General features: G+C 52.3%; 1 long non-coding RNA gene across 1 annotated transcript in view; it reads right to left on the bottom strand.

Moving 5' to 3' along the window:
* Window positions 1-1,176: 1,176 nt before the first annotated feature.
* The window catches only part of LOC140425631 (uncharacterized), a 200,195-nt gene continuing 179,628 nt past the window's right edge, over window positions 1,177-21,743 (bottom strand). The window contains exon 3 of the long non-coding RNA XR_011947914.1: window positions 1,177-1,874. This is a non-coding gene — a long non-coding RNA (uncharacterized lncRNA). The remainder of the gene's footprint in view (window positions 1,875-21,743) is intronic.

Raw genomic sequence — 21,743 nt, 5'->3', positions numbered from 1 at the left:
ACCCCTTGCGATTTGTGAAGACTGGCCTTCAGCTGCAGGTTCTCGTAGGGCAACCTGCATCCCGTCAATCACTCCCTGGGCCCAGGCCATCTCGGCGATGGCTCTGACGTCGGCCGACAGAGAATCCCGCCTCTGCACTTGCAAGTCTTTCTATTTCTTTTTGATGGCTCCAAACAGTCAGGACTTCTAACTAACTGGCGTGAAAGGTATCATAGTTTATGGAATGTATGGAGGGGTCTGAGTTAAATAAACGTTGACAGTGAAAGCTCAACTTAATTGGAAGGCAGGGGAAAGGCCCGGATCAAGCCTGACAACTTCAACTCCATAACGTGTGTATTCATCATCACAGGGCTCATTTTTAATATTTTAACATCGAATCTGAAATAATCTGCTTAAATTACTCTGATAATTAACCCCAGGCTATTAACTGTTTGACAGATTAAAGGGGTGTGGTAGTCTGTGTCGAGGTACCTGGTAATGCTGGAACACCATTGGTAGATATTGTATGTTTCCTATTGGTCAAGCTGTATGGTAGCTCCGCCCTGCAAGGCAGGGTATAAGAGCCCGTGCCGCCCCAGCAGCCTTCATTCTGTACCTGAGCTGCTGGGGGAAACATCTAGCTTATTAAAGCCTTCAGTTGGGCTACAACCTCGCTTTAGTGGTCATTGATCGTGCATCAGTGGGATAATCTGAAAAGGTAAGAGTTTTAAACTGTAAGGAAAGTCCTCGCAATTCAACTTTCTCTGGGCAGCATTTCTAGTCTTGCTTCTGTTACTCTTTGATTTTCGTTTTTGTTACAGCAAATCTAAGTGGAATAAAGGAACCAACATCAGGCTCTTTCGAGTTAAGCTTTATTTCTATTTTCTTTGGAATCCGTTGCGTTCCTCGTAACCAAAACGTTGCCTTGCCTGAGAACCTGCCTGACTTCCTGAAGGGTATCTATCAGAGTTCTCAATTAACGATTTTCCAAGACGCTTGACAGACTGACGGACTCAACCTTCAATCGTATCCTTCAGTTGTCTCGTCTCCTCTCGATTTGTCAGTACACACTCAGTAGGTGCTTGTCACCGCTTCAAACGCAGCTCAGGTTTTGTTGGAGCTTCTAACTGGGTGACGGGGTTGGGGGGGGGGGGGGGGGGACTGACAGGTTTTGACAAATACAGTGAAGCCCTTGTATTTAATAAGGGTGCTGAGGATACAGAGAAGGTGAGTGTTAAACAGGAGTGAGGCATTGCTAACACCTCGCTGGAATGCACAGAAAACAACAATCTGATGTGTCGAAGAAGTTAGAATTCTGTTTAATCGTCGAAGAATTAATAACGTGTGCAATGACTTTTCACGTACAGCCTCCTGTGTTTTAAAGTAATGCATCTTTGTTTTGGTGGCTGCTGACATGCTGTTTCAGCTCAGCTTTCAGACATGATTGTTGAGCAGGAGATTCGGCAAACTTCTGAGCCACTTTGTTTCCTCCAGCCAGATTATTTAAGAGAGAACGTTCCGACACTTCAGCATCACCGATACACTAACGAGAGATTCCTCAGTGAAATATTTTATAATATCCACATCACACTGACTCAAGGCCATAGATGTGAGCCAACGCCCTTTCAGATCGCTCTCATCCACATCGTGCTCATCCAATTCTTGACGTTACCACCGTCGATAGACATTTGTCTTCCTACTTCATTGGAAACATCTGTCAGTTCTGTATTCATTCAATAGTTTTTGATGTCCTCGAACATCTGGACCAAAAGGTCCCAGCGGCTTCATCGCTTCATCATCTTCAAACTCTTCAACAATAACGAGATGGATTGAGAAAGCTCTCTCGGTGGAACAGAAGCATCTCAGGGTGTGTCAGGCGGGGAGAGGTTGGTCATCTGCAGCAAGGGGATGAGGGTTAGGAGGGAAAATCAAAGGCACGATTAAAAAGATGCACTTGCGGGAGGCTTCCGTCACCAGACAGGAAGAACTGGACAAAGTACTTTCCTGAAGGAACACCAGGGAACAAGAGTGCAGAGACTTGAAGGGCAAGCTTCCAAGGTGGAGCGGAGGGACTGTGGAGAAAAAGAAAAAATTATGGAACAGTGGATGGAACCCGAGCAGATCAGTCAGACAGGGCAGAGCAAAGTTGTGGATGGATTTAAGGAGACTTTGCAATTGATTCCTGCAGCGAGCCTGCGGAGCTTAACAAAGAAAGGGGTGAGGGGAATATGAGACTTTGCAAAGGAAAGGGTTCATGTGCCAGGGTTAGTCGATTGCCTGGAAGCTGTGTTAGAGGAAGGACAGGCCAGAAAGTAAGTGTTGAAGTATTCAAGCGATGGTAAGAGCACGGTCAGGAGTGATTGACACAAAGTGTTCCCAGAACAGACTGCATCACAAGCAGAGTCTAACTCAATTTTGAATTTGGGATCTCGTTTAAAAAGACATTTGAAATCCCAGTTATTGGGTGGAATTTCCTCATCCTGCCCATGACGGTTTTTGTGGCGGGCCAGCGCAGAGAATCTAACGGCGGGCGAAAAAGTCGGAAACCCGTCAGCGTAAAGACAGTTTTCAGTTCTCCCCATGGCATCTTAACCTGCTGTTGAGTGACGTGAACGGCATTTGTGTTCATTGAAATCCCATGAATGCTCATTAAAACAGTTGCTCACCAGAATCTCCTCACGCCTTCCAATCTTATGTCTCATTAGCAAAAAATTACACCGGCCTCGAACCCACTTGAAAGTGTGTGGTGGGTCCAGGTTGGACATCCATTTGCTCATGGGTTCGGAGTGAGTGGAAGATACAGAGCCTACCTGCCATTGCGCCACTCTCATCGCGAGGAACATCACACTGCTGAGGCTGTACGCTTGCCTTTTGCTGATGTCATCCACACGGACACCACTCTGCAGCGATACTCGTGCTGCCCTCCACTTTCACACACTGACCAGTTCTGCCGCTGGGGTTGGGGAGTACAGGAGCCCAGTATAGGAGCCCGGTGACACCATTGCCCACGAGAGCACCACTGCGGAGTACTTAGGCACAACTCCACTTTCATTGCAACCGGAAGTGGGGTACGAGGGGAGGGTGGGGTGATAAACACCAAGGGGGACAATAGTGAAGGAAACTTGTGCAAGGGCAGGGAGAAGTGAAAGAGCAGCCACCAAGGGGGCAGTGGGAGAGAAGCCTGTGCAAGGATATGGGAGAGGAAAGGGGATAAGATTGAAGGCCGAGGGGCAAGGAAGTGGAGGAGGATGGGGAACAATGGAAGACAGAGGGTAGACCTTGAGGCACTTGCATGTCGGAGCTACAACATCCACCAAAGGTCTGCTGAGTGACTGTTGATTTTCTGCCAGATGTTTCACCGCCTGTCGATGCATCTCCAGCACTGAGTTGTCGGCCCCTCCAGAGGCCCATCATCTGTCTGGGACTGAGCGCGTGCCTGGTCTCCTGCAGCCGTCCGAGTGCCGGAGACCTGGGCTGTCCCTGACTCTGATTGCAGGGGGTGACGTATCAATGAGGTGCTCCACAGAAAGTGAGTTTGAGTCTAATCTGGAGCTATGCCCCACTGAGGTGTTGGTGAGCGCTGTGAAAGTTCTTCCAGAGATTCCTCTTCAGATGTGGTTTGGGGCTCGCATTGCTGTCTGGCTGCCTTGTGAGCCTCGCAGTGGTATAGAAAGAACATGGAGAGACAATACAAAATAAAGGATACAATTATTAACTGTGGCATAGTGTACAAAAGCAAGGAGATGATGTTAAACTTTCAAAGGCCTCTGGTTCAGTCTCACCCAGACATTGTATCCAGTTCTGGATGCTGCACTTTAGGAAGGAGTGAAGGCAAGAGTGCAGAAGATATTCACGACAATGGTTCCTGCGAAGAGGAACTTCTTTTGTCGAAGAAGAACTCCTTTTCTGTCGTTGGATTGGAGAAATTGAGACTATTTTCCTTGGAGGAGAGAGGTTGAGAGGAGATTGGAAAGAGGTGTTCAAAATCATAAAGAGCCTGGACAGGGGAGAAAGAGAGAAACTGTTCCCATTGGTGGAAAGCTCAAGAGCAAGAGGCACAGATTTAAGGTCACTGGTAAAAGGAGCAAAGACGACATGAGGAGTGTTTGAGATCAGGGGCGTCATTCTCCGACCCCCCAGAGGGTCGGAGAAGGCCGTTGGCCGCCGTGAATCCCGCCCCCGCCGGTTGCCGAAGTCTCCGAAGGGAGAAAAGTCGGCGGGGCGTTAATGTCGCCGCTGCCGCGGAGAATGTCACGGGTCTGCGCAAGGCAGCCGATTTTCGGCCCGCCGATATTCTCCCTTCCGGATGGGCCGAAGTCCCGTCGACGTGATGACCGTTCACGTCGACGTGAATCAAACCTCCTTTTCATCGGCGTGACCCGGTGCTCCAGGCTCACGCCGACCAGCGTGGAGGTGAGTGACGGCCTGGGGGGTTGGCTCTGGGCAGGCAATGGCGTGGCCGCAGTCTGATTGCGTGAGGAGAGGTGTGTCTCGGGTTGTGTGTGTGTGTGTGTGGCGGGGGGGGGGGGGTGGTTAGAGTAGGCTGGGCTCCGGGGGAGTGCCGGGAGGGGGTCCGTGCCAGGGAGGTGGGTGGGGGGTCCGTGCCGGGGTGGAGGTTGGGGGGGGGTCCGTGCCGTACCGGGGTGGAGGTTGGGGGGGGGGTCCGTGCTGGGATGGAGATTGGGGGGGGGGGTCCGTGCCGGGGTGGAGGTTGGGGGGGGGGGTCCGTGCCGTGCCGGGGTGGAGGTTGGGGGTTGGGGGTTGGGGGGGGGTCCATGCTGGGGTGGAGGTTGGGGGGGGGTCCGTGCTGGGGTGGAGGTTGGGGGGGGGGGTCCGTGCCGGGGTGGAGGATGGGGGGGGTCCGTGCTGGGTTGGAGATTGGGGGGGGTCCGTGCCGGGGTGGAGGTTGGGGGGGGTCCGTGCCGGGGTGGAGGTTGGGGGGGGTCCGTGCCGTGCCGGGGTGGAGGTTGGGGGGGGGTCCGTGCCGGGGTGGAGGTTGGGGGGGGGGTCCGTGCCAGGGTGGAGGTTGTGGGGGGGGTCCGTGCCGTGCCGGGGTGGAGGTTGGGGGGGGTCCGTGCTGGGGTGGAGGTTGGGGGGGGGTCCCTGCCGGGGTGGAGGTTGGGGGGGGGTCCGTGCTGGTGTGGAGGTTGGGGGGGGTCCGTGCCGGGGTGGAGGTTTGGGGGGGGGGGGGTCCGTGCTGGGGTGGAGGTTGGGGGGGGTCCGTGCCGAGGAGGGGGATGGGAGGGCAAGTGAGTTGGTCCACCTGACCAGGTGCCAGCCTCCAACAGTTGGACCCATGCGGTCCATGCCACTTGGCTGGGGGGAGGAGGGGATATGGGCAATGATGACATGTCGTCGTATCCCTCCCCCCCACCAGGCCGTCATGTTTTCAGATCATCCAGCGATGTTGGCCGCCGTGGTGGCAGCCGCTCATGTCTATGTTGCCCTGCATGAGGAGGAGGAGGAGCGTGCCAGAGAGGCGGCGCAGGCTGGCGCAGAGGGGCAGGCGGCAGCCGCCCAGGCTTGAGGGACACCTGACCGACAGGACAAGGAGGGGGAGGAGGACGTCGCGGCCCCACGGCAACGGAGGCACCCGAGGGCGCCCCATGTGTACCGGCCCCGGCAGTCATACCAGGACCTCACGGACCGGGAATGCAGGAGGAGACTCCGGATGAGCCGGGAAACCGTGGCACACATCTGCCACCTGCTGGCACACCTGTCACCGCGTGGCACTGGCGCGGTACACCCTCTCCCCGTGTCCGTCAAGGTTACGGTGGCCCTGAACTTTTATGCAACGGGGTAATTCCAGGCACCGAGTGGGGACCTGTCCGGCATATCGCAGACATCGGTGCACCGGTGCATCCGGGCAGTGACAGATGCCCTATATGCCATGGCGCATCGCTACATCCGCTTCCCCGTGGACCGGGCCAGCCAATATGCCCGGGCCGTGGGCTTCTCTGCCGTGGCCGGGTTCCCCATGGTCCAGGGCGCGATCGATGGGATGCACGTCGCCGTGCGGCCACCTGCAGATAACAGGGCCGTGTTCACCAATAGGAAGGGGACCTATTCGATGAACGTACAGGTGGTCTGCGACCACCGCATGATGATCCTGCACGTCTGCGCCCGTCACCCAGGCAGTGTACACGACTCATTCGTGTTGTCGCGGTCATCCATCCCCGGCATGTACGAGGGACGCCATCCCCGGCTGAGGGGCTGGTTGCTGGGCGACAGGGGATACCCATTGCGATCGTGGCTGATGACGCCTATACGGAGGCCACGCAATGAGGCGGAGAACCGCTACAATGATGCCCATGTAGCGACAAGGGGAGTGATCGAGAGGTGCTTTGGCGTGCTGAAGATGCGTTTCAGGTGCCTGGACCTCTCTGGGGGCGCCCTCCAGTATCGGTCAGATAGGGTCGGCCGCATCATTGTGGTGTGCTGCGTCCTGCACAACATAGCCCAGCAGAGGGGCGATGTGCCGCAGGCAGAGGAGGGCGGAGTGGAGGAGCAGCAGGAAGAGGCGCAGTCCTCCCCAGATGAGGGGGATGGGGGCAATGGTCAGGGCAGACGGGGTAGACACAGGCGGGTGACTGTCCACCGTTACCGGCTGGCCCAGCGGGCACGGGACAGACTGATAGACGCCCGCTTCACTGACTAGATGGGCGTGGGAATCGGGTAGTATGGCCACAGACCGCACACCATGGCAACAGCCGACCACCCACACCCCCCACCCATCCACCCACCCAGCACCCTCACCCCCCTCCCCAACCCCACCCACCCCACCCGCATGCACACCACCCCCCCCCATTGCCGATCCACCTGCGGCACAACGGGCCGGGCTCACACAGTTGCGGGTGGACGCGTGTCTATCGCAGGCCATGGAGGATGATGACAACCCGCCCTGCGATGAGCTCCTGGCTCTACATCGTTGAACTATGTCTGACCCATGGCCACAGTACCACCATCCACCCGGACCATCCCTGCATGCGGCTGTGACACTGCAGCGCACGGTCCCGTCCTCTGCCTGGGGGATGTTGATGGCGGCCCAGGGGGAAGGGGGCAGACTCACCTGGGGCTGAGGTAAGACCACCCCTCACACACACACTTGCGCTCAACGTACATGACACCCCCGCACACTTTGGACAGAGCACAAAGGCAGCTTCTGTAGGTGTAACATTGACTTTAATAACCAAAGGAGTTCATGCACGTGCCCTAGCCCCTAAAACTCATCTGTGCCCTGCACCCGTGCCAACTTACTCAGTGTCTAATTGTTTTGCCTTACGGGCCCTTTGACTACGTCTACGTGGTTCCCCAGACAGTACAGCAGAACTGGAGGTGGACTCCTGTGATTCCTGCCCTCTGACACTGGACCCCTTTGGCGGCCGTTTCCTGGGGCGTCCTGGCCTAGATGGGCCAGGCTGCGGCCCGGGCGACTGGGATGGCGAGCTGCCAGCCTGTCCTGCCCGTTGCCCACCCGATGCACCTGGGACGGAAAGGGGGGAGTCCGAGGTGTCGCGGTGTACCGGGACCTCCCCTACAGAGGGAGCCGGGACGGACCACACCACCTCCTCCTCCCTCGGGGTGCCCGATGGCCCCCAGGCCTCTACATGGGTGGGGGATGTGAACGGACTGGCCAACCGACGCCCCCCTGACATCTGGCGCTGCCAGTCCTGGAGGCCCGTGCTGGTATCGACAGGGGTCTGCAGGTTTGCAGCCATGGAGCCCAGGGGGTTGGCAAACCCTGTCTGTGACAGTGCGACGCCGGCTCGCACATGGCCACTGGCGCCGATGCCCTCAGCGATGGCCTGCAGAGACTGGGCCATGGCCTGCTGAGACTGGGCCATGGCCTGCAGAGACTGGGCCATGGCCTGCTGAGACTGGGCTATGGCGTTGAGCGCCTCTGCCATCTGGCGCTGGCACTGGCTCATGGCCTCCTGTGAGAGGGCAGCCATTTCCTGGGCCACAGACACCGCCTGCACGGAAGGCCCCAGGCCTCGCAAACCGTTCCCCATGTCTGACACCATCGCACCCACTGCCTCCACCGCGGACGCCACCCATGCGGTGTCGGGCTGGGTGGCACGCATGACCGGCACCACTCCCAGCTCCTGGACGCGGGTGGACTCCTCCACCTGCGACCGCAGCCGCCGCAAGCCGCCCGTCACCCTCTTCGCTCGTCTCCGGGTCGGTGGTTGCATCGGATCTATGTGTGGGTGTGGTAACTGCAGGAACCCGGGATCCATCTGGGCGGCAGATGTTCGCTTGGGCTGGGCTGCCCTCCGACCGCCCGGTCCCTCTGCTGCTCCTACCTCCACCTGCTGTACCGGGACGGCTGTGTTGTGCGCACCAGTGAGTGTACCAGACGCCTCATCACTAAAGTGCCCAACCGTGGTGAGTGTTTCTGCGATGGTGGAGGGTGTTGGTGACAGCAGTGGCGTTGTGTCGTGCTCTTCGTCTCCCTCTGAGTCCATGGCACTTTGGGGTGGGGGTTCGTCTCCACCCATCCACTCTGAGTCACTGTCCGGTATTTCGTCTTCCTGGGTAGTGCTGTCCCGGGTAGGGGTGTCCTGGGTAGTGGTGTCCTGGGTAGTGGTGTCCTGGGTAGTGGTGTCCTGGGTAGTGGTGTCCTGGCTCGGATGTGACGGGGGCCTGTGGCTGCCCCCCTCGTCGCTGGGTGGTCCCTCCCGCACGTGATGGGGGTGTCGTCTCCCTGTTGCTCCAGGTCTCTCCGTCTCCCGTGGTCTCCGAGGGGCATCCTGCGGGCGTCGCATGCTGGAGGGTGCGGGTCTCTCCGTCTCCTGTGGTCTCCGAGGGGCATCCTGCGGGCGTCGCATGCTGGAGGGTGCGGGTCTCTCCGTCTCCTGTGTTCTCCGAGGGGCATCCTGCGGGCGGTCTGCATCTGCGGGGATGGGTGCCTGGACGTTTGGTCCTGCGATACACAATGAAGCATGCATGGTTAGACATCAGGCAGTGATCAGGTGATATGGGGAGGGGGATATAGGGGAGGGGGGATATGGGGACGGGCTGTCGGTGGCTCACTCGCTAGTACGCCCCCGACCTGTGCATCAGCAACCTCCCGGTCCTCAGGTCCGCCAGCCAGTTCCAGGGCCCTTTCCTCGTGTACGGTCAGTGGCCTCTCATCAGCGGGCCCTCCTCCAGTCCTCACATGCTCCCTATTGTTGTGTGCGCGCTTCTCCTGTGGGGGGGGCAGGGGTAAAAGGCAACAGTGTTAGGCAGGTATATGAATGCACGCCCTCGGTTGCGCGTGCATTGCAGAGGTTAAGGTTCGGGCTGGATTCACTTGGTGATATGGGGGATATGGGGGAGGGGGGATATGGGGGAGGCGGGATATGTGGGAGGGGGGGATATGGGTAGGGGGGATATGGGGGAGGGGGGATATGGGGGAGGGGGGGATATGGGGAGGGGGGATATGGGGGAGGGGGATATGGGGGAGGGGGGATATGGGGAGGGGGATGTGGGGGAGGGGGGATATGGGGGAGGGGGGATATGGGGAGGGGGGATATGGGGGAGGGGGATATGGGGGAGATGGGGTATGGGGGATATGGGGGAGGGGGGGATTTGGGGGATATGGGGGAGGGGGGATATGGGGGAGGGGGGATATGGGGAGGGGGGATATGGGGGAGGGGGATATGGGGGATATGGGGGTGGGGGGATATGGGGGAGGGGGGATATGGGGGAGGGGGATATGGGGGATATGGGGGAGGGGGGATATGGGGGAGGGGGATATGGGGGAGGGGGGATATGGGGGGATATGGGGGAGGGGGGATATGGGGGATATGGGGGAGGGGGGATATAGGGGAGGGGGATATGGGGAGGGGGGATATGGGGGAGGGGGGATATGGGGGAGGGGGGATATTGGGGAGGGGGGGTATGGGGGAGGGGGGATATGGGGGAGGGGGGATATGGGGAGGGGGGATATGGGGAGGGGGGGATATGGGGGAGGCTCACCCTGCCTGCTCTGACGAGGTCGTTCACCTTCTTGTGGCACTGGGTGCCTGTCCGTGGTGTCAGGGCCACAGCGGTGACGGCCTCTGCCACTTCCCTCCACAGACGCCGGCTGTGGCATGGGGCAACTCTGCGGCCGTGCCCGGGATACAGGGCGTCCCTCCTCTGCTCCACCGCGTCCAGGAGCGCCTCCACATCGCGTGACTCGAACCTAAGGGGCTGAGCGGCGGCCAGCCATCCAGTCGGGTGTTGCGGTCGGGTGTTCTGGTCGGGTGGAGGGGAGCAGCGCGGCCTTATGAGCCGTTACGCCGTGCGGCGCGTATGACGCTGCACGGCGTGAACCACTGCGCAAGCGCGGATCCCGTTACGTCGCTGCTAGCCCATTTCGGGCCGGGGACTATCGACCCATTTTTCCGACGTGTCGCAAGTCAGATTTGCGCCGTTTTTTGCGCCGATCGGCGGACTTTCCGCCGATAACGGAGAATTTCGCCCCTGGAGTGCACTGGCTGAGAGTACGCTGGAGACTTGCGCAATCATGGCATTCATTAGGGGAATTGGATTATTATCGGAAATGGAAGAATGTGCAGGACAAGAGGGTGAAGGTGGGGAGTGACACTCGGTAAATTGCTCTTTTGAGAGCTAGCGCAGACAGAGAGCCTGAATGGGATCTTCCTGTCCTGTAACAATTCTGCGATTCTTTCTGAGTGTGGGCCCCACTCACAATCCCTGCGCGGGTGTCATGCGGAAACAATCCTGGATTCCGGAGCTCTTTTAAAAAATATAAATTCAGTGGACCCAATTAAATGTTTTCCAATTAAGGGGCAATTCAGCGTGGCCAATCCACCTAGCATGCACATCTTTGGGTTGCGGGGGCGAAACCCAAGTATCCTTGCAGAGGAGCCTTGGGCGGCCCACTGGCTCTGGGTGCATCACCATTACAGGCCAGACGACCTTGGGTATGCGACCGTCTTCCACTCAGCGGACATGCCTAATCCGCCAACGTTATCTCTGTTTGATTAATGGCAACGCACCTGGGAGCTCAGCCTGTGAGAGGACGGCAGCATTTGAGATTCCTGTCCCGCTGGGATGAACCCATGATGTGCCGCAGACAGCGAAGGTGAAAATTATTACCTTTCTTGTCCCGATGATGTATTCTGGTTCTCCCTCCCACCACCTTTACTTATCCAAGAATGGGCCGTGGAGTGGCGGGGAATACCAGTGAGCAAAGTCCCCCAGGAGAGAAAGAATGGGGTCATTTAATCGCAGAAGTTTTTCTTTCATTTTCTTCTGATAAAAGTATTGAACATGCAATATAGTGCCTGGTTCACCCGCGCCCATTAGATACCTATCGTTTCCTACTCTTCTTCACCCCCCTGTTACATCGAGATGTACGCCCAGGATCCACAGCTCAGGTTGATTGGATGATTATTGGCTGTCAGGCAATGAGAAAATGGAGACTCTGTTCACTTTCCAATTGGCCGTGGGAAGGTGGGTCACCATGACGAAGGGCATGTTGGACAAACAATGATGGAAGAGAGGGGCAGTGAGGGAAAGCAGGTCATGTGATGATGCCCAAGCAGAGCTGGCAATCCGAACTGCGAATGTCCAGACATGTGAACTGGGCATACAGGGGCGGCATCAGGCAGCACAGTGGCGCAAGTGGTTTGCATGGTTGCCTCACGGCGCCGAGAACCCAGGTTCAATCCTGGCCGCGGGTCACTGTCCGTGTGGAGTTTGCACATTCTCCCCGTGTCTGCGTGGGTTTCACCCCCACAACCCCCAAAAGATGTGCAGGATAGGTGGATTGGCCACGCTAAATTGCCCCTTAATTGGAAAAAAAATGAATTGGATACTCTCAATTTATTTTAAAAATCATAGGGGCGGCATAGTAGCACAGTGGTTAGCACTGTCGCTTCACAGCGCCTGGGTCCCCAGTTCAATTCCCGGCTTGGGTCACTGTCTGTGCGGCGTCTGCATGTTCTCCCCGTGTCTGCGTGGGTTTCCTCCGGATGCTCCGGTTTCCTCCCACAAGTCCTGAAAGACGTGCTTGTTAGATGAATTGGACATTCTGAATTCTCCCTCTGTTTACCCGAACAGGCGCCGGAGTGTGGCGACTGGGGCTTTTCACAGTAACTTCATTGCAGTATTAATGCAAGCTTACTTGTTACAGTAATAAAGAGTACTATTAGTGTATTCAATTACAAGCACAGTGGGAGACTCCTGAAAGTGTTAGAAGTCAATCATTATTCAAATGGTTAATTTAGAAGTTATAACCCGTACAAGGTGCTGGAAGGGCTCTTGAGGACAAGCTGAACTCTCGATTGCCAAATCTCTCCTGGGTACCTGCTGTTGCTATAATATTTGACCAACATTTTTGTGTGATAATTTGTCCAGTATTCGTTGTTCAGAGTGAATCTGGATCAAAATCATGGATTATATGCTTGCACAGTTCATTTAAATGAATCAGCTAAGCTTTTAGTACAAATTTTACTCAATATGTATTGATTAATCTGCTGGGTAATGGCTGCTGACACTGGTAGTGGATGACAAAAGGTATTGGGGAGGAGCAGTGAAATGGGACTTAGATTGATGGCCTAAGCGTGGAGCTGGATTAGTGGCAGCCAAATGGCATCCATCTGTGCTGAGATTTTTCCGTCTGCCGCAGGGTCATCGAGAAATGTTTTTCAGGTGATTGTCGATTTTGTGGTCAGCGTGCACTCTAACTGTCTGTGTGGCCTGAAGAGGCACTGCAGGAGTATTGTCCTAGCTATTCCCACCCAAAGACATTCAAATCATTCTGATTCATATATTGAAATTTCACTTCGCAATCGATTAAGGTTTACCGTCGGCCCCTGATCCTGGCTGTTATTCCCCCTCTTACTGTCTTTTACCGATGTTCTTGCCAAGCCCAGAGCCAGCTGTGCTGTTATATGTGTCAAACGATTACTACGATAAATGGTTACAGAGGCAATTTAATGAATGGGCTACGGCGTAGATACATCCTTGATCAATGAGTACGTCAGAAATGAGGCTGCAGAGGACAATTGCTCACAGCTGCACATACCCTTACCCCCACAGGTGCTTTACCCACACCTGGAATGCATTTATGCAATGCCTTTCCCGAGCTTCGCGAGTCCCAAAGTACTTCACGTCCAATTTACTGACCCCTGTGAATCACATTTTGATTTCATGTTTCAAGTCTCATTTGCGATTCGTTTATTGTTTAAGGAAGTTTCCATTTAAGGGTGTGGTAAGACACCCTAAGGGGCAACTAAGACACTGTTAGTATATGACATGTATTGTGGTAACGTGCTACTGTATTACATGTAATGTGGTAAACCGCCGTCTGATGGCTCCGCCTCCCCTCGGGTTCGGTATAAACGTGGCCGGCCTCTGGCCCTGTCCCAGATCAGGATCAGAGGCCAGGAGGCTTTCTGTTTAGCGTATTAAAGCCTCAGTTACGTTCACTACTCGTCTTGTGTTCATTGATGGCACATCAAAGGGACCGGGCTTTAATTTCTCCCTCAGTTAATTTGATTGAGTTTACTTCTTGGGCATTTGTGTTGATCAAAGTAGCTCTTTAGAATTGCTGGTTTGATGTTGGAAAACACGGGAGCCTGTTTGTTCACAACAGGCCCCCCAGAAGCGCAATGAATTAATCTTTATTTGTTAAATGCACTATATATCAGGGCGCATAGAGGAATTGCTAAATTAGCTGCAGTTGTAGAAATATGTGAGGAACACTCAGGGGGGGTTGGATGAAATTTGATCCCCTCCCCTTTTCCTTGTTCGCAGCTAAGCCATACACAGGTGAAGGCCCTCGTAGTGGCAGGTGCTTCAATATTTATGGTTCGTCGGGCTGGCTTTATCATTACACCAACATATCAGGAAACAAACGTGAGTGCGTTGGTCACGATTAATTAATTTCCAAACATCTGGCTGAGTTACACTCTTACACTCTCATTACATTCGTTGAAAATTGATTTCCCAGCTCATCTGGATTCATGTTTACAGTAATGTTTGAGCACACAAGCTGTGGTAATATTTCTCGACCAGTTGTACGTACAAAGTGCTCGGTTCTGCTGAAGTCTCGAGGGACGTGTTGCTCCCGCTGGGATATAGGCGAATGAGCCGAATCCAACCAGAGTTTTGAGCCGAAAAATACACTTAATCTAATTCTGATGCTCGAAGGATTTTTACTCAGATAAAGCTTTATGAATCAAAAGATAAGACAGGTTTATCGGCAGCAAGTGTCACACAGGAAACAACTCGCAAAACAGCTCGATATGAAACTGCGATGTTTTGTTTTTAGCCGGTGCGAAGCAAATTCTCCATGATCTCCCGCTTGTCTACCAAGAGGCTTTTTAGAAATATTGTCAGTAATTTCTTTTATTTTTCAGCGGTTTGACATTGCTAAAACTTCTAACAGATTAGAGTGATATTGTTTTGCCTGGCCATGGGGAGGTTGCTAATATCTGGCCGGTGTCCCAGACGGCATAAGCGAATAGAAAATGCACACATTACTTTGTGTCCAAAATCATTTATTTTGACAGTTCCTAAATGCTCAGAGGAAAAAACAAATGACTGTCAGCTCCACGGGTCCAGATGTTCTGAACAACATTCCATTACAATATGATTTTTATATTTCGCCAATAGTTCATTCCTTCTCTCATTACAACAATGGTTTATTAAAAACTGCAGAGACTGTTTTTTGTTGGCTTTCTGGGGATTGCAGTTGATAATTTTTTCGAAAAGTGGGTTTTGTGCAGGAACAGGCCGCAAACCACGGCACCCTAATTCCAGCTTGCAATTTATTAAAGTACCTTTTTTTTCCCGTCAGGTGGCTAATTTATGGCCTGGTGTCGGTGTCTTCCTAACAGGTTTATGCTTTCATGTCGTTTCACAGAGTTAAACTGGTCCAAAGTTTGTGCAGGGTGACTTTCCAGACAGCTTTCACACTCGCCAACCGCGGCTCCAGGATTTTAACCAGTCCCCAGGAAACAGGCTGGGCAGGCTGGAACTTAAGGAGAGGTGGCACCGGTAAAATCACGGGGGAGCCATGTATTTTCTTTCTTTTCTTTAATAAATTTAGAGTGCCCAATTATTTTTTTTTCCCCAATTAAGGGGCAATTTAGCGTGGCCAATCCACCTACCCTGCACATCTTTGGGTTGTAGGGGCGAGATCCACGCAGACATGGGGAGAATGTACAAACTTCACGCGAACAGGGACCCGGGGCCGGGATCGACCCTAGGACCTCGGCGCCGAGAGGCAGCAGTGCTAAACACTGCACCACCGTGCTGCCCAGGAGGGGGGCCATGTTGGGTCAGCTTGGCACCTGTTGCAGCTCGCCCCTTTAGGCAGGGGGGGTGTCGTGCATTGAGAGGGTCATGTGACCTGATCGACCAATGTGGAGCGAGCACGGGGATCCGGGCAGCGAGCGCGATCTTTTGCAGCCAGTTGCGATCCTAGTGATGCGAGAATGAAGGCATCGTTTATGGTGCTCTGTGTCTACTTTGGAATTCCTAATAGAGCCCTGGTTGTTAGTTAGCTAACTGGTGATCGCCAATTAGTGTATTTACTACATTGGCGACGAGGGAAAAACAATAGCGAATCAGATTGCATTGAAGAAAGAACTTCGAAAACAAGTTCGGTTGCAAGACTTGTGGAACCAATCCAATCGAGTCCAGTCTGTGAAACAGTGAAAAGTAGTCATGCCTCTCTTCAGAAAATGAGAGGCTTCCAACTCTGCTACAGAAGATTGGTTACAGTATGTGGAGCATTGGAATATTATTTCCGTGTCAGTGAAATAGAAGGGGAGGATGGGAAAAAAGTTAAATTGTTGACTGCATGTGAGCCCCAGAAGTATAACTTGATCCAATCACTTTTTGTCCGAGGAGATGTTACCGTCACTCCTACGCAACAAGGGAGTTGTGGGAGGAAACCGGAGCACCCGGAGGAAACCCACGCAGACACGGGAGAATGTGCAGACTCCGCACAGACAGTGATCTGAGTCGGAATCGAACCTGTGACCCTGGCGCTGTGAAGCAACAGTGCTAACCACTGTGCTACCATGCCGCCCATACAGATCAACCATGATCTCATTGAATATTGGAACAGACTTTAGAGGTTAAATGGCCTCCTCTTGTTCCTCTGTCCGTAAACCAATCGTGTTATAGTGATCAACCTGAATGTACTTTCGCCATGCCTTGATATCTGACACTTTTCTCTTCAGTTGTCAATAGGTGCCTTCCATTCCCAATTTCAATGAGTAAGAAGTCTTACAACACCAGGTTATATGCCAACAGGTTTATTTGGAAGCATTCGTTTTCGGAGCGTAGCTGCTTCATCAGTTAGCTCCTTCTTCACTCACCTGGTGAAGGAGCTACGCTCCGAAAGCTAGTGATTCCAAATAGACCTGTTGGACTTTAACCTGGTGTTGTAAGACTTCTTACGGTGCCCACCCCAGTCCAACGCCGGCATCTCCACATCAATTTCAATGAGCAAAACAACCACGGAAAAGAGCGTTTAAAATGTCCTCAAAGGAAAAACAAGTCTACTTCCTGAAGGAATTTGTAAGCAGCCATTGTCCCTCGACGTTTTAGCTCTTCCGCCATCACCGCCAAAAGCTTCTTGGTTCCATTATTGGCCATTTACTCGTAACACTGAGCTTGGGACCATGGGACAGCACACAAAAGGGCGCAGTGACGACCACCCTCGTGGTCTTAAATGACCCTGCCAACCAGCGTCCCACTTCAGTCGGAGTCCTTTTTTTGTCATTTTTAAACCGACAAAAACACTGGTCAGTTCTGATGAAAGCTCTGAAGAAAATGGCGGTGCGTAGATCAGGAGCAGGATGAAAACCTCAATGCTGGGATTGCTGAGATTTGACTAATCACTTTGCACGTCTCAAAATCAGGGTCACTGTTTCTGGAAGGCGATGTGACGTGTGTAGCGGGTTGCGGTTTAAGAGCCTTTGTTGTCATTCCCATGCTGAAAATATAAAATGATTTGCCAACATATTTCAATGAAGCAACAAGACAAAAATCACAGTTTTGTTTTGTGCATTGCTAACCATCGCAGGCATCTACTCATGCCTGTTTAAACGGCTGGAAACATTCTACCGGCTAAAAGTTGAATTGTCGATTGCCTTACTGTCTATAGTCAGAGAAAAGTGTATCAGCCATTTTGTACAGAAGATAAACCGGCCAACTTCCTTCACCGATACCTGCGGTGTGAACATGAGTTTGCATACCTCATTGACCACAACATGATCTGTAGTCTATGTGCTTCACTCCATTTCGAAGAAAAAGAATTATCTCTCATGTGAATAATAGTTTATATTAAGTCCCAGTCAAATTGAAACCAGTCTTCTGTGCAGTATTGATCACAGTTTCAAAATTTGCATCCAATTGTAGTCAAATGGAATATTTTCCAATGAGGAACTGCCCAGAGTGCACAAAGGGTCGGAGTTACTGGAAGATGCTACTCCTGTGGGATAAGGACTTTCAAGTACGGAACTGGCTACTGTAATGTAACCTGCGAGACGGACTCAGATTGTAACACGATATTGAACTTGTGAGGCCAGAAAGGTTCAACCTCAAGATTTGAGCTTTAACTTAGTGAAGAATTGAATGTTGTTGAGTCCGATACTGATGCTTGTTAATTGTTTGATGAATATATTTTCAATCAGGTGAGGAAGTGTTACGATCCCAGACTACATCCAACAGTGGCTAGGATACTGGACCGCAACCATAATATTTTATATGATTTTTGTAAAACTGTGCGGGAAGAATGCTTTGCTCCGGGAGAGACTGCACGAATGAATAGGGATTTGGTATTTTAAAACAAAACTTTATCATTAACATCATATTGAGCTCTTCAACAATACACCTGAAAATATCTCACAATTACTCCATAGACAATAATAATTGATGCACGATCAATTGCACAAAGACTAAAGTTGGGTACAACTGTGGCTTTATTACAGTCAGATGCGTGGCCTCCTTCTGCAGCTGGCGAAATGGCAGGGCACTGGAGGTCATGCATATTTATACAGTCCTCCGTGGGCGGAGCCAGCCGGCAGGAGCTACCGGCGAACCTGTAGTGCAGGTCCTACCTCACATCTCCTATTACAGTGGTTCACCACATTACTCAATACAGTAAATACAATGTTCTTAATTACTATCTATGTTCACAATTAAACAACAGGAAAGGAAAAAAACATACAACCCTCAATCCATCCCAATGGCACTTGGTAATACTTGCTTTCCAGAACAGATTTGGCTCCTTTTAGAACCACTGTGGACTCTGGCTGGATGTCTTCAAAAATCTGTTTAAATTGGTTTGTTTAAGCTCTCCCTTTTGCCCTTCTTTAACTCTCCGACCGGAAGCAAAATACCTTACTTGTGGTCTAAAGGGTTATCGGGAGCTCCGGGTTCCTCCCACAAGTCCTGAAAGACGTGCCTGTTAGGTGAATTGGATATTCTGAATTCTCCCTCGGTGTACCCGAACAGGCGCCGGAATGTGGCGAAGAAGGGATTTTCACACTAACTTCATTGCAGTTTTGTAAGCCTACTTGTGGCAAGAATAAAGATTATTATTATTATAAAGGCTTCTCAAAATGGCTGAATACCTTAGCTCCAGCCCCGGTGAATCCCCGGGGGGGCGGCGCGAATCCCGCTCCGCCGCCGGCTGCCGTATTGTCCAGCGCCGTTTCTAGGGCGGGGTTCACGCCAGGCCGGTTGAGGGCTGTTGGCCGCCCCCCCCCCACCCCGGCAATTTTCCGGACCCCGATGGGCCGAGCGGCCGTTGGGTTTTGGCCAGTCCCACCGGTGTGAGTCATTCAGCTCACGTACCGGCGGGACCTGGCAGGGAAGTCGGCTGGGGCAGTACTCGGGGAGTTGCGGGGGGATCCGCCCAGGGTGAAGGCCCCCAGCGGCGGCCTGGCCCACAATCGGGGCCCACCGATCTGCGTGCGGTACTGTGCCGTGGGGGCACTCCTTCTTTCCGCGCCGGCCCCTGCAGGGCTCCACCATGGCCGGCGCGGAGAAGAGAACGCCCCGCGCATGGGCCAAAACACACCGGCGGTTCCGCGCATGCGCGAGATCACGCCGGCCCTTTGGCACATGCGCGGACTCACGCAGTCCCTTCGGCGCCGGCTGGTGTGGCGCCAACCTCTCTGGCATCCACCCAGCCCCCGGAAGTGCGGAGAATTTCCGGTTTTCCCGCCGGCGTGGGAACTTAGTCCCCGGAAAGGACAATCCCGGCTATTAACTCCCCAGAGATTCCCCCTCGTCAAACAACACATTAGCCCAGGCTGATAACACATTACTTCGGTCAATTTCACCTCTGGCTGCTAAAAGTATTCTGGTCATGCAAAACAACATTATTTTTTAAAAACATGACTACTGAATCCGAACACACTCTAACCCCAAGCTGTTAACCCTTAAAATGTTCAGAATCCAATATATCTAAAATCCTGCATTCATCACAGGAAGTTGTTTTCAAGTTCAACAGGAGTAATGTTAATAGTAAGTGACGAGGCAGGGCAGCGTTTAAAGTTTATTGTGAAGCAGACTGCTAAACCCTGGCGATCCTGATGGCTAAGAGCGAGCTCTAATTTGCAGTAATTGTGCCTACTTTTGGATAAGATTAACAGTTGCAGTTCACTGGTTCTGTCAAAGTTATGTCAATGCTGAACTGCAAATTTTTATAACGAATATTCCAGCAGAGTTTAATCTTCTAATAGGGGAACTTGACATGATTATTTTTAACCTCTGTCTTTGCTCCTTTTTTAAACTGGAACATACCCCATTCTCAAAGTTTCTTTTTGAAACAAGCTAATAAAATGAGAGCCAATGCAACAATGGTATGGGCAGTACGGTAGCACAGTGGCTAGCCCTGTGGCTTCACAGCGTCAGGGACCCGGGTTCGATTCCTGGCTTGGGTCACTGTCTATGCGGTGTCTGCACGTTCTCCCCGTGTCTGTGAGGGTTTCCTCCGGGTGCTCCGGTTTCCTCCCACAAGTCCCGAAAGATGTGCTGTTAGGTAATTCGGACATTCTGAATTTTCCCTCTGTGTTCCCGAACAGGTGCCGGAATGTGGCGACTAGGGGCTTTTCACAGTGACTTCATTGCAATGTAAGCCTACTTGTGACAATAAAGATTATTAATTCATTGTCACACATATAAAAAGAAAGATTTTTTTTCTTTAATGGGATTGGGCATCGCTGACACAATCAGAATTTGAAGCCCATCTTAATTGCCCTTGAACGGACTGGTTTGCGAGGACATTTCAGAGGACATTAGTCAACCACATTACTATAGGGCTGAAGGCACATGTATTCTAGACCAGGTAAGGAGGCAGATTTCTTGCCCTGAAGGGGCAACATGGAACCAGGATGCTTTTGTTAACAAGGGATGATAATTTCATTGTCACCATTTCTGAGGCTAGCTTTATATTCCAGATTGTTTATTGGGTGAATTTAAGTTCCGCTCGTTGCCATAGTGGGATTTCACCCCATGTGCCCAGGGAATCAGCCCGAGCCTCTGGATTACTAGCTCGGTGACATTGCGATCATGCCACCACCTCTCCAAATGTGCACATCCACGGCATCTTTCATGATCTCAGGACGTCCCAAAGCCAATGGGCTACTTTCTGAAAAAGTACTCACTGTTATAATGTTAAAAAAAAAGCAAATCAGTCGATCCCAGTGAGATCCCACCCGTATTCTCTTTTCACCTGGACGTTGATTGAGGGCTGAATGTTGGCCAGGACACTGGCGGCAACTCCCTCGCTCTTCTTCAAAATTGTGTCTTGGGATCTTTTATCTTCACCCGAGAGCATACTCTGTTTAACGTGTCACCCAAAAGGCAGCACCTCTGACAATGCGGCACACCCTCAGTACTGACCCTCTGACAGTGCGGCACACCCTCAGTACTGCCATAGTGCCAGCCATGACTATTGTGTTCACCTCTCCAGAGTAGGAGAGGAGCCCACAATCCGGAACTAAGAAACTGAAGTGCTAATAGCTGGCAGCATAAATCTTCTTTGGCATCGTGTGCACTTAATAACATTGAGCTGTTAACCTGACTTGTCCCTTTAAAGTCACGGTTTGATAGGGGGACAGCCCAGTAATTGTAGCTAATTATAAATTGTGATTCATCAGAAAACGGTTGTAGTGATTCGTAAATCCTGAGTCTCTTTAATCTTTCCTTTTAAGGATTTCTTTACATCTGTAACAACAACATTGTGGATTTAGTAGGTATCCAAGCTACATATATCAATAATTTTTGAGTAAATTACACCTGCGGGGTGGGTGGAAGGTTTGCTCAGTCGGGCAGTATGTGGATCAGTTTAACACCAACAGCACAGTGTTCAGTCCCCATTCCGGCCAATGATGACTCAGGACAAGCCTCCAAGTTCCACCTGAAGCAAAAGAAAATTAAGGCACGTTGCCATGTTTTGGCAAATAATCACAGGGACCTGCTTCCAAGTCCAGAATAAAGAACATTCCAGCACAGGAACAGGCCTTTCAGCCCATCTAGCCTGCGCCAATCCAGATTCCATATTGTGAGATCTACTATTTATTGCCCAAACAATCTGTATCTCTCCTTCTACACCTGTTCATGTGTCTATCAAGACGCATCTTAAATGTTGCTATCGTGCCTGGCTCCACCATCCTCTGTGAGAAAAACATTCCCTACATATCTCCCCTAAACTTCCCCCCTCTCACCTGGAACCTGTGCTCCTTGTAATTGAGTCTTCCACCCTGGGAAAAAGCTGCTGACTATTCACCCTG

Source organism: Scyliorhinus torazame, chromosome 6, assembly GCF_047496885.1.
Source record: "Scyliorhinus torazame isolate Kashiwa2021f chromosome 6, sScyTor2.1, whole genome shotgun sequence".
NCBI lineage: Eukaryota > Metazoa > Chordata > Chondrichthyes > Carcharhiniformes > Scyliorhinidae > Scyliorhinus > Scyliorhinus torazame.
This window is presented reverse-complemented; position numbering and strand designations above follow the sequence as displayed.